General features: G+C 45.3%; 2 long non-coding RNA genes across 2 annotated transcripts in view; one reads left to right on the top strand and one right to left on the bottom strand.

The window, feature by feature from the left end:
* The window catches only part of LOC102446248 (uncharacterized), a 63,553-nt gene that overhangs the window by 27,404 nt on the left and 21,984 nt on the right, over positions 1-14,165 (top strand). The gene's annotated exons all lie outside the window — the stretch shown is intronic.
* Positions 3,982-14,165, bottom strand: part of LOC112547623 (uncharacterized) — a 58,766-nt gene continuing 48,582 nt past the window's right edge. The window contains exon 5 of the long non-coding RNA XR_012901958.1: positions 3,982-4,798. This is a non-coding gene — a long non-coding RNA (uncharacterized LOC112547623). The remainder of the gene's footprint in view (positions 4,799-14,165) is intronic.

Consider the following 14,165-nt stretch of genomic DNA (forward strand, 5'->3'; position numbering starts at 1 on the left):
CTGGCAGGACTACCTCCTGACTGGCATCCCACACTGCTGCCTGCCCCGCTCCCGATAAGAATTCATGAGGTTACTCAACTATTCAGTTAACCAATATTTAACATCCGTAGTACATAATAGGGATATGAACATGTACCTGTAACCTGGGCTCATTGGTTAACTGTCACTGTTACGTGCAGCCCTCTCTCTCCCCCCTGCCCCCGGGAGGGATAAGGAGCCACCGCCCCCCCCCCTTGTGCTGATGTCTCTGATACATAAATAGCAGTGCGGGAAAGGGGTAAGTAGGAGCCAGTACGTGCAGGGAGCTGCCTACCCCCCCAGTACATAATCAGCAAATTCAAATGTAGGTGAATAAATTTAACAAAACAGTTTAGATATTAGAATCCAATTACTTGGGCACCTTACTCATGAAAAGTTAAACAGAGTGTTGGTTGTGGAAAGAAGATACTTCAATGAGTCAAGACTGACCTCGAGTAGTTAAAAATTTAGGACAGGTTGTCCATTAGAAAATGCTGTCCCTGAGGTAAGTATTTGAGTTTACCTTTTCAGCAGCATTTCTCATTGACACTCTAGCTCATCCCTCCATTTCTGATATCCGGTGATGTGCTCTAGGTAGATCTCCCTTGACCCTCTGATGGGGCCCGACACCATTAGTTGTTGCATCAACCTAACATAGCGTTGACCAATTCCACATTCTCTCAGAACTCACTTGTTGCTGGGGTCCCATGTGACCAGGGCTCTGATGATCAGGGTGTGAGTTTGAATCTTTTAGCATCTAGCTCTGAAGGTGGCAGACAGAGGGACATATTTCTCCAACTTTTGAGATAGTGTGTCCTAGAATTCCAGGGTCCTGTTCTCAGCGGGCCCCATGATGTCCATTATGATGATCTTCTGGTTCTCGTTAGTGGTGATGATGTCTGGTTGCAGTTGACTGTTCCAAGGATGGTGGAGTTCATGGCAACCTTCCAGCGGTGGCAGGATGACTCTGAACAGACAATATTGGATGGTGTTATGTCCCAGCTGTGAGGCTCTGGAGTGGGGTTTGCAGATACACAAGTCGTTGGATAGTGTCTCATTGGCAAAGTAGGAGCCAGATGGCCAGGCAGCCCAGCTCTGTTCCAGTTTACACCGGGTCCGAGAGCTCAGACCCACCTCCCATACAGGGACTGCTGCCACCCCTTTATCAGAGGGTGACAAGCCTCTGGTCAGCAAGAGGAGCTGGTTTTTAAACTGGCTCCCCTTGAGGACTACTTCCTGACTGGCACCCCACACTCTTCATTGCCGAGAATATACAATATTACTGTACTCTAATAGTTATAATATAGTCTAGTGTTCTAATAATTACAAAGAAATACACTGAGTATAGTGAGGAGCTGATAAATTTTATCACTGCCCCATAACTCCATGAGGGACATTTTTCATGACTGAGTATATTACATATCACTTGTCATGGGGGTATGGCTGCCACTTAATACCCCCTGTTGCCCAAACATGGCACAGCTAATATTCCGTGCCAGAGTTTCCCTCTTCAAGGCTGGTTTCCATGGCTTCCAAGGAGACTGTTCTGTGCTAGAGATGGGGCTTAATTCTTCAGCCAAGTCACAACAAACACAACCTTTCCCAGGGTACCAAAGTCCAAACTAAAAAATTCCAAACAAACAAAAAGGTTCCTCTTGCCTTCAGTGCTTCTCTTCAGCCTGGCCTCTGGGCCCAGCTCCATTCCGGGCTTTGTGCTTCGTGTCCTTCCTAGCGCTAGGATAGAACCTGGGTCCCCTGAAGTGCTCTATTGCTTGTCCACTTTGGCTCAGGGCCTTGCAGAGGAGACAGCCTGCCTGCTCCTTGTAGTTCTTCCCCTGCCCCTTGAGCTCATTTCACTCTGCCCTTTTATAAGGCCCAAGTATCCCTTAATTTATCTCCTGGCTGTCCTTAGTCCTGCCTCTCAGGATGTGAATCCACTAATTAATGATGACACAAATGTGGCTGATCCTCCGATCCCTCCCCCTCGAAAACCTTTGGCCTTCCCCCCCCCCCCCCTTCCTTTCACATTTGGGACTCTCTTTGTCTGTTTAAATTGTCACTCTTCAGGGCAGGGACAGTCTCCCCCTCTCTACTTGGAAAGTGTGTAGCAAATATTGGGCACTGCCCCAGTCTACATAATAAAAGTCAATAAGTCATCGCTGTCCAGGTTGATGTTATGTTGCATCCAGAGAAAGCCTGAACTTAATCAAAATCAGGGAGCTTGCCTTAAGTGTCTTTCAACTTGGTGGTCAAATTTCAAGAAGGACCCTTGCACACCTTTGGCAGGAGTGTAAGGAGGTAGAGGGAAGCTCAGCCATGCTTGCCTGTTCCTGGAAGCAGCCCTACTCTGACATATAACTGAGTTGGCCAGTTTTGAACCCGGCTCTCCAAAGGTGAAGGACTAGTGCATGAATCCACTTGGAAACCTGCCCCCAAAGAAAAATAGCTTTTCTGATTGCCATCACATATCTGATAGTTACTAGGGCAGAATAATATTTTGTGACCTTTGGATTGTCCCATTACTACCATGTAATCTTGCAGTGCAAGCTTTGCAAAGGTCACTGTAAGAGTTTTTAAAAAATCCCACTGTGGTACATACCCTTAAACACAGTGAAAAATAAATATCCTGACAACCATAGTGACATTTGCACCATAGGGCACAGTGCAAAGGTTATGAACCATTATTCAGCACTAGTAGCAGTGTTATCCTTTTGTTCTTGCCTGGCGGATACGGGATGACATTTGTGCTCCTGGAGGAAGTTCCTGTGAATATCAATAACTTAAAACATGCTGCCCTGGGGGCCTGTCATTCTTCCACTGAAATCAATGGAGTTTTTGCCATTTATTTTAATGGGAGTAGGGTTAGACCTGAATTTCCTATGACCAGTTCATCAAAAGAGAGATGACCACGTGGTTGAAAAACATTTTTAATGAAGAAATAGAATTTTACTCATCATACATAGTATAAGGTAAAATACAGCAAATGTAGTATTAGGAGAATGGCTTTTACCACTGCTCATCTTGAAAGGCTTTTGGATCTTAATATAGCTTTGCACTTATGCCCCACCTTTACATGTTCACTGCACAAACACTGGCTGTTTTATCTTTACCACACTCCAGTGAGGTAGGTAAATATTTATTCCCCCATTTTACAGAGAAATAGAAAGATTTGAGCCAATATTTGCAGACTTAGATGGCTGGAGTAATGCTTATAAGTCAATAGCTCCGTAAACTCCTAAAACAAGCAGCCTGACTTTTTCAGAACTGTGGGAATTCCTGAACCTCACCAACTCTAGCCTGTTACTTGTTTACACATGCTCAGCAGCAGAACTTTTATAATTATAGTATATGACAGTCTTCACTGATTTATCTGGGATTATAACGGAGCCCTCAGGGTGAGGGAAATTCTGTCTGCAATGGCAATTCATGTTGGCCCCTGTTTAGAAACACACCTTAGCAATCAAAATGTTAGATAAGATATGCAAATGTGAAAAGAACACCATGCCTCCTCCTATGTTGTGAGACAAACCTATCTGGATACAGTGAACTATATGTAAGTTAATGTGCATGACTAATGATGACTGGCCACCTTGTGCTAGTCCCTAGCGTAGGTGCATGGTGGGGGAGATATAATGAACCTTTCCCTCTCCTTTTTTGCTTCTGCACAAGAGTTTGGCACAACAATAGTCTTTGCACCTCAGGAAGTGCAGGGGATGAACCTTCTTAGCACCCCCAGGGACAAAAAAACACCCCTGAGGATGCTCTGGTCCTTTGTGCTGACCAAAAGTGCTACCTAACCACGAGGAAGGGAAAGAATCAAACTGTACTTTCTAGAAGAATGAAAGTGCAGTGCACATTGCTACTGTGTGCTTCAGGAGAGCCCAGGGGCTATGTCTAGACTATGGCATTTTAAAAAATTCTGCCGTGTCCAGGGAACGCGTCTGCTCTTCCACTTTTTTTTTTTTTTTTTTTTTTTTTTTTTGCAGAAGAGCAGACACGCTCTTTCAGAAGCTCTGTCTTCTTCCTTCCACGAGAAAGAAGGGATCTTCCGAAAGAGGAGGATTTTCCGAAATTTGGCCCAGTGTAGACAGGCCAAATTTCAGAAAAGCCTCTTCTGACAAAACTATTGGAAAAAGATACGCAAATTGTGGAGCGCAATTTGTGTACTTTTTTCTTGTAATCTAGACATAGCCAGGGAGATACTGGGTTCTGGATCTTCCTCTCAGGCTATGTTTACACTACACCGCTTTTTCAGAAAAAGGTAGCAAATTGCACTCTGCAGTTTGTGTACCTTTTTCCAATTCTTTTTTTGGAAGAGGCTTTTTCAAAATTTGGCCTGTCTACGCTCAGCCAAATTGCAGAAAAACCTTCTCTATATGAAGAGCCCTTCTTCCTCATGAAATGAGGTTTACAGGGCTTCTGAAAGAGTGTCTGCTCACCTGAAAAAAAAATCGGAAGAGCAGATGCATTCCTTGGACGCGGTGGCATTTTTCCAGGGGATACCTTCGGTATCCAAGAAAAACTCCGTAGTGTAGATGTAGCCCCTCAGCTTGGGCTAATGACTGAATGGTATAATCTGGCCCATTGTTTATTTTGGTATTTTATATCAGGCAAAAACGTCAAGTATGATTTTTTTTTTTCCAAAGGATGCCTTCATTTTCTGTGGGTGGTTTTGCACTAGGAGTGGCTTATGACCATAATTTTGCACCCGCAGTTCATTCAGCTTTTTCCTCCTCTGTGCATGAAGTTCATCTCCACGTGTGGTATCGAATGGACTGATCTGAAAATGGAGCCACAAATTTGCTGTTAGTTAAAAACATACATAGTTGTCCTCTCTGATAATCTTATGCATTTTATAGCTACAAAGAGGTACAGCATGTCATCATGAGGATGTGTGCAAGAATCAGTAACAAAGAATGATGGCAATGACTTCAATGGATCAATGATTTTACCTTCATTTTTTAAAATGAAAAATTACATGTTACTCAAGTGCCATACTATAAAAAAAATTAAACTGGTGTTAATTTCACTAAAAGTAGTTTAGAGTAGCATGTATATTGAGTAGGGATGTCAACATGTAATCGATTACATGACTAACTGATAAGCCTGGTTTTATCAGTTAATCTTATCGACTACATGCATTCTCCAACCTTGCTGCCTCTGTATCAGAGGCAGCAAGGGGGAGGGGAGGCGGGAACTGGTGCCTGTGGGGAGCTGGTTTTTAAGCCAGCGCTCCATGCATGCTGGCTCTGTGGGGTCACTTGCCTCTCCGTGCATGGTGGGGGGCAAGGGACGATGCCATGGAGCAGCCTCTATCTGTGGCACAGCGTCTGTCCACGGGGAGCTTGGGCCCCCTGCGGACAGGAGCTGCTGCCACCCCCATGCTGCTGCCTCTGATACAGCGTGGGGTGTCAGGGAGTTCCCTAGAAGTGGGTATGGGAGTGCAGTGACTGCTGGCTCTGCACCCGGGGACTATTGAATAATTGTGTAACTGCTAAGTTTTTTTTTGCGGCTACACAATTACTCAATTAATCGATAGCTAACATCCTTAATATTGAGAAAGAGAAGTTAAATCCATAGAGCTGTTCACTGATTTCTCAAAGTAATGTTTATGGTAGCATAAGCAGGGAAGGTTTGGCAGTAGGAATTCCTTTAAATATCTGAAGGAAAGTATCAGAGTATCAGGTGCCTCTGACTGGTTTCATTTTCCAGGCATAACATACTTCACAACCCAGAGTGTTTGTCCTTAGATGTTGTTGTGGAAAGTAATTGCAAGAGTTGCTCAAATGAGTGAATAGTTACAGTAGGCAACATTTTCAAAGGCACCTAAATCACTTAGAAGCTAAATGCAATTTTCAAAAACCCACAAGTCACTCAGGAGCCAAATGATTTTGAAAATGTATCTACTATGTCTATAACAGTGCTAATAATCTCAACCCTCCGCCTTGAGCTTTTGGGATCAACTTCATCAGTAAAACAAGTCAGTCTTCTGGTTGGATTATGTAATTTTAGTTATCAGATTCTGTCACTGTTCCATGTAGTACTTATCCTACATTGGAGTAGTCACACTGAAATTAATGGGATTACTCACAGGGTAAAGTGTGAGTAATAGTGAATAACAGTAATACTCAGTATGAGTAATATGGCAGAACAGAACCCTAAATATGTAGTTAGGCAAAGGAGGATCTGCTGGGAACCAGCATTTCATTCACAGAAACTTCCTATTTTCAATCAAGTCAGGTTGTTGCTCAGTCTTCTCAACGCACAGACTATAGAATTATTGCAGTATTTTACCAAAGACTTCTCAACTGTATTTTTGTGTATTTTTCTCAGGGGGTAGCTCAGACACGTGACAGAAAATGAGTTATACACACAGCTGGGGCCCTGATCTCTGTTCTGTTTAATTTTGGACACAGTGTATGTCCCTACAGCAGCTTTGCTTAAAGTTTGTGTTTCAAAAACTTTAGACAGTGTCCTCAAAGGAGACTATTCATAGTTATAAAGTGAGAGGTTATAAAGGACTGCCCTGAAACCAGAAACTGATTAAGAGAAAACAAAGTGTGAAAATTTGATCATTTTGACGTCTAAAGAGGAGTGCCTTAGTGCGTGTACTAGAACAGCTCATGGCTTTTATTTATTATATACTAGAAGACTTACTTGGTGTTTCCCAAGTCCAGGGCAGCAGCTTCTACCTAGGGCGGGAGAATGGGACTGTGCAGGCCAGCCCAGGACAGGAGGTTGCCCTCTGTACCTTTTCCTCAGGATTGGCCTGGAGTGGGAGGAAGGTGCGCAGGCCACCTGCTGGCTTTACCCCAGAGTCAGCTTGGAGCGTGGTGGAGGGGTAGCATGCAAGCCACCTGCCAGCTTCTTCCTGGGGCCCCTCTCAGTGGCTGCTTCCTGGGGGTAGCCTGGGGCAGTAGGGGCTCAGTGCCAAGATGATTTGGAGGCAGTCCAGGTGATGGGTGCTGCATGGCATCGGCAGCTGCTCCCTGGGGCAGGCTGGCGTGGTGGGGACCATGCTGCTGTCCTGCGACTGCTCCCTAAGCCAGGGCACTTGCTGCCCCCTGTGGTTATTTGTGAGTATAATTGTCCCTACTCTCACACCTCTCCCTTTCCGTTGGATGCAAAACAATCACATTCCATGCACTTCCCATTGTCCTAGCACAACCAATCCCTGACCTTGCTTTAAGATATGATAAGAGGAAGCTGCATTCTAAATGTGGTGGTCCTGGCTCTTACTGTTTAGGAGGAGCTCTTAAACAAAGGGACTCACAGACGGATGGATACACAGACAGACAGACTCACAAACTCTCTAAAATATATCGTAGATATGTTCGTTATCAGAAACAGTAGAAAAATTGTTGACAGCACACAATTATTTAAGCCACTAAGAAAGAATAGAACGAATCTAGGCAAATGGGCAACACAATGATAGACGAGATCATGTTCCCAAATACATGGGAATGAAGAGGAGCTGGAACATTTACAACTATACAGGTTCCATTTTCTGAGTTTCAAAGTAACTAATGACACAGGGAAAAAAACCCTGGGTGTTCCATTCCTGCTCCAAAGTGCACGGTGAAGAAAAGCTGTGTCCTTTCCCCACTCCCCCAAGCCTCAACTGTTCCTTCTTTGCCAAAACAGATTCATTCCCGAGTATAACACGCCCCAGCTCCCTACTCAGCTGTGAAAGCTGCAAGCTTTCTCCCAATACTGTGAGCGGTGTTGTTATGTATTAACCATCTGCCAATACAAAAACAGGTGAAACAACCATTTGCAGGCAAATTAAATAGAGTTTAGTTTATAAATAAAGGCTACTATTGATTGGGCTGAGATGAGGGTAGGGGAATAAGAGGGTTTGTGGAGAAGACCATGCCACATAATTCAGGAATCAGACCCCGGGGCATAATTACTCTGCCACATGGAGCTAATACGGCTTGGGCTAGAATAATACAATAAGGCCAGTAGGAGCAGTGGTTGCTCAGTATTTCTGCAAATCAGGTTATTTTTATTTAGGTGCCTTAAAATGAATTCAGGAATCTAACTTTAGATTCCGTTAGTAGAAAATGTTGACTTGGGTACTTGTGATCCAGTAAGATTCAAGCCTGACCAGAACTATATTAAATAGCTGACCTACTGTAAATCCTTCATTGTTCAAGAAAAATTACATGGTCCAAGGTATGAAGTGATTAGCAGAGGCAGAGAATTCTCTGTTAGACACAATTAATATATAATTATCGCTCAAGTCAGAGCAGTCTCTGTTATGACCACATCAAAGGCTGCAGTCAAACTTTGCCTGGTAATTATTTTGTAATGCGGATAAATTTACCAGTGCCTCAGCTGAGGTCATTAATTCCATTTTAATTTTGCTTTTAACTGAATTCAGATTTTCAGAAGCAGCGGGCTGCTGTAAAAACATCATCATTGCCTAGCTCAAAAAGAGGGTTCTCTCTCATTTATAATGATCAAGAATTTGATGTGTGTATGACATTTTACAGTTCCAGTGTATTCAAAACACTTGCTTTTATGGAGAGGAGCATAATTGAGATCCTGTTAATCTGCTTTAAAGTTTAGCCCAATGCTCTAATTCACACCCATTTTACTTGTATAAATCAGTGTGACAGTCTGTGGAGTTTGACCTGTGTAAAAATTGGTTGCAAGAAGAATCAGGGCCAGTGTTTTAGCTGAAGTCTCACCAATAGCTTGGTTTGGTAAGGGCAGCTGTCATTTGTTTTCGGTACTGCAACATCTTCTACGGCATCCAGTGAGTTGGGTGCATCAAAGACATAAGTAGCCAAACTGTCTGCTGGCAACAGTCATGGCATCAGTTTCTGCAATCTGTCGCTAGTGTGATCTTGGATTTGGTGTTAGTTACTTCTCTCCTTTCATTTGTCAATGGAGTAGAGAAATAGGCTTTTAAAGTATGTTTTAAAGATAAAAACTTAGCAGGCTTTCTGTTACCTAAGAAAGACCAATTAAGTGGCAAGAAGAGGGAGACATCCAAGACTGATGTATGGGGTTTTATACATGAGCCATTAAAATCAACAGGGAAGGATCTCACTAACTTACATAGGCTTTGGATTTGGCCCCTGAGGTATACAATATGTTACAATAAGCTAGAAACATCTGCTTAAAGCTGCCAGCTCAACTAAATATTATTGCAAACATCTGGAACATTTGTCAGCTTTCACCAAAATAATCAAAAGTGGATTGAAAATTCTGTGTAAAATGTATACTTGAGAGAAGTTCCACACGTCCTGGAGATGTGATGTGACTGCTGTTTGATATGAGCTGTGGTGGATGGGATATGACTTTTAGCATCATCATTTGGGCTTCCTGAATAGAGTGGTCATATTTCCCTATGCTTAATATGGGACACCTGGTAAAATTACTTGTATTCAAGCGAGTTCAGTGGCAATCAATCCGAACTATTCAGTACAAACATTCAGATTAACATCAAGTTGATTGAGCCCCTGTTAAAAAAAATAACACTAAGTTGGATTCTTTTTATTTACATTTTTATCGCTCAAGCTTTAGGGTTAAAAAAGGATAGGGATGACTCCCTCCCTCCCCTCAGACACTCCGATACACCTCTCTCACATGGGAGGGAGCTGAGTAGTTGACCCAACCCTCCCAACCTCAGCACCCTCTACCCCAGGGGTCAGCAAGGTATGGCGTGCGTGCCATAAGTAGCACACAAGCCCATTTTGAGTGGCATGTGGCTCAGCCGGCAAGGCTGTGATGGGCAGCTGCCCCATGTGCCACGGCTGGAGATGACTCGTGGTGACACTGTCCCTGCTGGGGCAGCCTCACCACAGCCGTGGTTTCTGCTCCATGACAGCCCAGCTGGTGGGGCTGCGTGGTGGGCAGCTGCTTCGGGGGTCAGGGCTGTTTTGGGGGGAGGCCAGCCTGTATGGAAGAGTGGGACTGCTCTGGGGGCCGGGGCTTGCTCTGTAGCATGTTTTCCTGCTTCAGAGGAGGACAGGCAGAGCTACGGAGCCACCTTCCAGCCCTTCTGCCACCTTCACCTGGGAATCCCATCACTGCCTCCTCTAGCCCTCTGCTCTCCGCCCTGTTGTGCAGCCCTAGCCCTGCAGCCTCGGTGCTTCCTGCTCCACTCACTTCTCTTTCTGCCTCATGGTGCCCCCGGCAGGCAGGCTAAAGATAATGCTGAAGTCATTCCCAGCCACCAGCACCGCCCAGCCTCAACCCAGCCCGGGCTACAGCTCCAGTGCTGGGTAGCAGTAGGAGTGGCTGAGGGGAGAGGAAAATGCATGGGGGGATCCCTCTGCCCCAAAACTATGTTGGCCCCCTAGGCGCCTGGGTCCCTGGCAGGAAGGTGAGGGCACCATGGACCAGACCCCCATGGGACCCCTCCCCCAGCAGAGCTGGACATCCCGGAGTCACTCATCCCCCTCCCCTGCCTTGTCCATTTCCCTGAACCTCCCCCCCCCCCCCCCAGCTACCCTTATCCCAGCCCATGCTGGTGATCCAGCATCGCGCCTGCCCCCCCTCAAAATTGGAGCCAGCACTGGCTTCCTGCTGGGGGGAAGCCCTGAGGCTCTGCACTGGATACGACTTGCAGGAAAGTGTGCACTTGCTGCTCCTTCCCTCCCCACCGGAAAATCCGGGGCAGAACCCAGGGCAGGAGACTGAGTGGGGTGCATGGTGGAGAGAGCCCCCTCTTCCCTCCCAGGCGAGCGGCGGGGCCAGGGCAGGAGGGTTAAATCTTGGCACGCCGCTTCGGAAAGGTTGCTGATCCCTGCTCTACCCAATATGCTTTGCTGTGCCCCTGGGATGGACCCACCTCACCTGGCACTTGGTTCCGTATCTACTCAAAGCAGCATGTAGGGGGCACGCAGGGTTATATGCCCACCCTTCCCAGATGTCTGCCATGGTTCACACCAGAATATGGCCACCAGCAGCCTTTCAGCACTGCATGGGAGGGAAGGGATGGGAGTTGCTTCCAGCCGCATGGGAGGAGGGGGAGGAAAGGCTGACCTGGCTTGTGTCTTTGCAGAACTCATCTCTTCCCTCCTGCCGCCCATCGCAGTGTGGCTGGAGGCAGCTTGCCCTTGCCCTTCTCATACAGCATTGAAAGGCAACTAACATCTCCAGGCTGCTGCTAGTCACCAACATAACCCAGCGGCCTCCTGTTCCCCAGGTACAGCACAGACAGGAAAGAGTTAAGCCGTAAGGATGTGTTGTGCTCTACCGCCCAGAGAGCCTGACTGAAGGAGGTTCAGCAAAGGTGGCCAGAGAGGTGGCTCAGCAGGGGAGGGTGCTTAAGAGATGGATCAGTCCTGCACTCCCTGAGAGCAAGACTCAGGATAGGGCTGCTGTAGACCTTGTAGGTTCATGGCAGGAACAGGATGGAAATGACTCCGCCTACATCCTCAGTCCAGATCTTAGTGGAGGGACAAGAGAGGCTTCCCGGAGCCAGTGCTCTGCAGAGCTTTGGCCGATGCAGGGTGCAGCTCTTTCTGGCTAGCACCCCAGTCAGAAGGTCTTAGGCTTTCCCAGGGCATGGGCCCAGCCAGAGGCAGTGGGGGAAGGACTTTGACCACAAGCTGCCTCTCTGCACAGCGCTGGAAGTGGGACGCTCCCTGCCAGGCACAGGGAGAGTATGGAGGAGCAGCAAGGTTGGGAAGAGGGGCCTGAAGAGGCAAAGCAGGGAGAGGACAGCAAGAGGGGGAGCACGTTAAGGGCTGGTGGGTGGGCAGTAGAGGTAATGTGTCACCGGCTGCTGCGGCTTGCAGTGCATAGTCAGTACTGCCTGGAAATGCGCAGTGGGGTGGAGTTGGGCCTTGCTGGCCAAGAGCCCACACACAGCACAGGATGCCCTCATGGACCAGCATGGGGAGTGGCTGGCCCTATACACTGCATTTTCACCTCACCACCAGCCTTGCACTCCCACGCCCATCATCAGTCACAGGACACCCTCCTATTCACTGCTGGTGGGCAGGCAGCTGGCAAGCAGGGACCAAGTCAGCAGCAGGACTGGCCAGTACTGATTGGTGAGGTAGAAAATACAGGACAGTTTGCCCATTTATAAGAAAAAGTCAAGACACTGATTCAAAGTCTTACTCAGAGCCCAGGGAGGACAATGGAAGGGCTCTCACTGATTTCAGTTGGTTTTAGATAAAGGCATACAGCAGGGGAAGCATATATAGGTATATGGGTATGACACATTGGAAAGCTGCATTTTATTATTTCCCCAACATTTTTAAATCCTTTACAAATAGAATCCATATTTCTTTACCCTGCTTTTCTGCTTAACAATTTTAACAGATTCGGGAATCTCTGCTGGAGAAGAAAAATCTCAACCTTTGACCTTCCCACCATTGAAAACAATGGAAGACTAAAGGGGATGTATAGTACTGTAAATAGGCACCTTCCATTTTGAATTACAGCTCTCAGTAACAAGGTGTCATCTTGACCTAAGGAAGACCTGTGGGTCAGCACAAAAGCTTGTGTCTCCCACAAACAGAAGTTGGTCTGATAGGAGGTATTACCGCACCCACCTTGTCCCCCAAATCTTCATTTTATCTAAACTATACATCACAAAAGAGCCTCATTAAGGTCTAATGGCTCAAATAAAAAGGCTTTAACCAGCACTATACCCAAAATGACACCTTGAGGGTAATTACTGTATGGCATCTTCAACTCTTTCTATAGACATCTCAGAGGGGTAGCCATGTTAGTCTGTAACTTTAAAATCAATACGTAGTCCTGTGGCACCTTAGAGACTAACGAAAAATATATAGTTTATGAGCTTTTGTGGGCAAAACCCACTTCCTCAGATGAAGTCCAGAAGTGCATATGCAGAACCAGGGGGAAATGAATTAAGAAAACATTGTTGAACTTCTAAAAGGGTTTCTTTCAGCTTCAGATACTCTAATTTTGGGTGAATATCTTGGAGCTGGGAAGATTTATTTGAATCACTTTTTCCATTCCTAGTAAGCACTTGTTTACTAATTGTTCTAACCTTTCTATTTCAAGCTATTTTGCACATTCTTCATAATGAGCTGTTTAAACCTTCTTGGCAGTAATCATCAGCTTTTTTTGGTGGGGGAGGTTTACTAGAGTGAACTGTTGGTGGCGGCTGCTGCGGGAATACTGAGATGCTCTTGCGTTGTTTTAATCTCAGACTATCTGGAGCAGTAACTGTAAAATGTGGACCTTAAACAGACTTAGCGTAAATAAGAGCACAAGGCCAGATGCTGAGCAGTAACAAATACTCCTCCTTTATTGTTTTTTCTACAGAGAGACCTTCTTAAGATGGCTGCTACCATATCATAATTGTTAAAACTTAAAAAACAATAAATAGTCTAGTAGTACCTTAAAGACTAACAAAACATGTAGATGGTATCACGAGCTTTCGTGGGCACAACCCACTTCTTCAGATGACAGGAGTGTTAGAAATCCAGAGGACTTGTTTGTGGTTTTTTAAGTTTTTCCTGTTACATACTAACTTGGCTACCCCTCTGAAGCTTTTGAACATAATTGTTAAGATTGGCTATCATAATGGACTCTTCTTGATACTGGACTATGCAAAACTAGACAGAGACCTTTAACTCTGGACAGAGACCAATAAATACCTAGAATCCTCAGCATTCCTTGACTCTCTTTCCTAAAAATTAAGGATGCATTTAAAAATTATATAAACACATTTTGATGTAGACCATAGAACAACCACTCACGGCAGTGATTTTCACTACTTATCTGAGTTGGAGCTGAATTGGTGATTTAGATGTGAAAGGATCTATGTTCAGGTACTATTCCTTTTCAGTTACTCTAAAACTTATATCATAGATGAAACATAAAATAACAACAGAGCTTACACAACTATCCATCAATAACGTGAACTGAGGTCAGATCTGACCTATACACAATTGCAGAACTCTCCACTTACAGCTCTTTTACTTTTGGCAGCAACATTTGATTTTGTCTAATGTTCACCATGTACAGTAATTCTTAGGCCGTGCCTATGCTAGGTGAGCTGTACTGGTACTAATATATTGGCAAAGGACTTCTAGTGTGATCATGGTTATATCCTCAAAACTGCTTTGTACTGGTGGAGAAAACTCCCCCTTCTCCCATGAATGAAACCAAGCTGTACCAATAAAAGTGCAATTTTTCTGGTA

Source organism: Pelodiscus sinensis, chromosome 2, assembly GCF_049634645.1.
Source record: "Pelodiscus sinensis isolate JC-2024 chromosome 2, ASM4963464v1, whole genome shotgun sequence".
NCBI classification, from domain to species: domain Eukaryota; kingdom Metazoa; phylum Chordata; order Testudines; family Trionychidae; genus Pelodiscus; species Pelodiscus sinensis.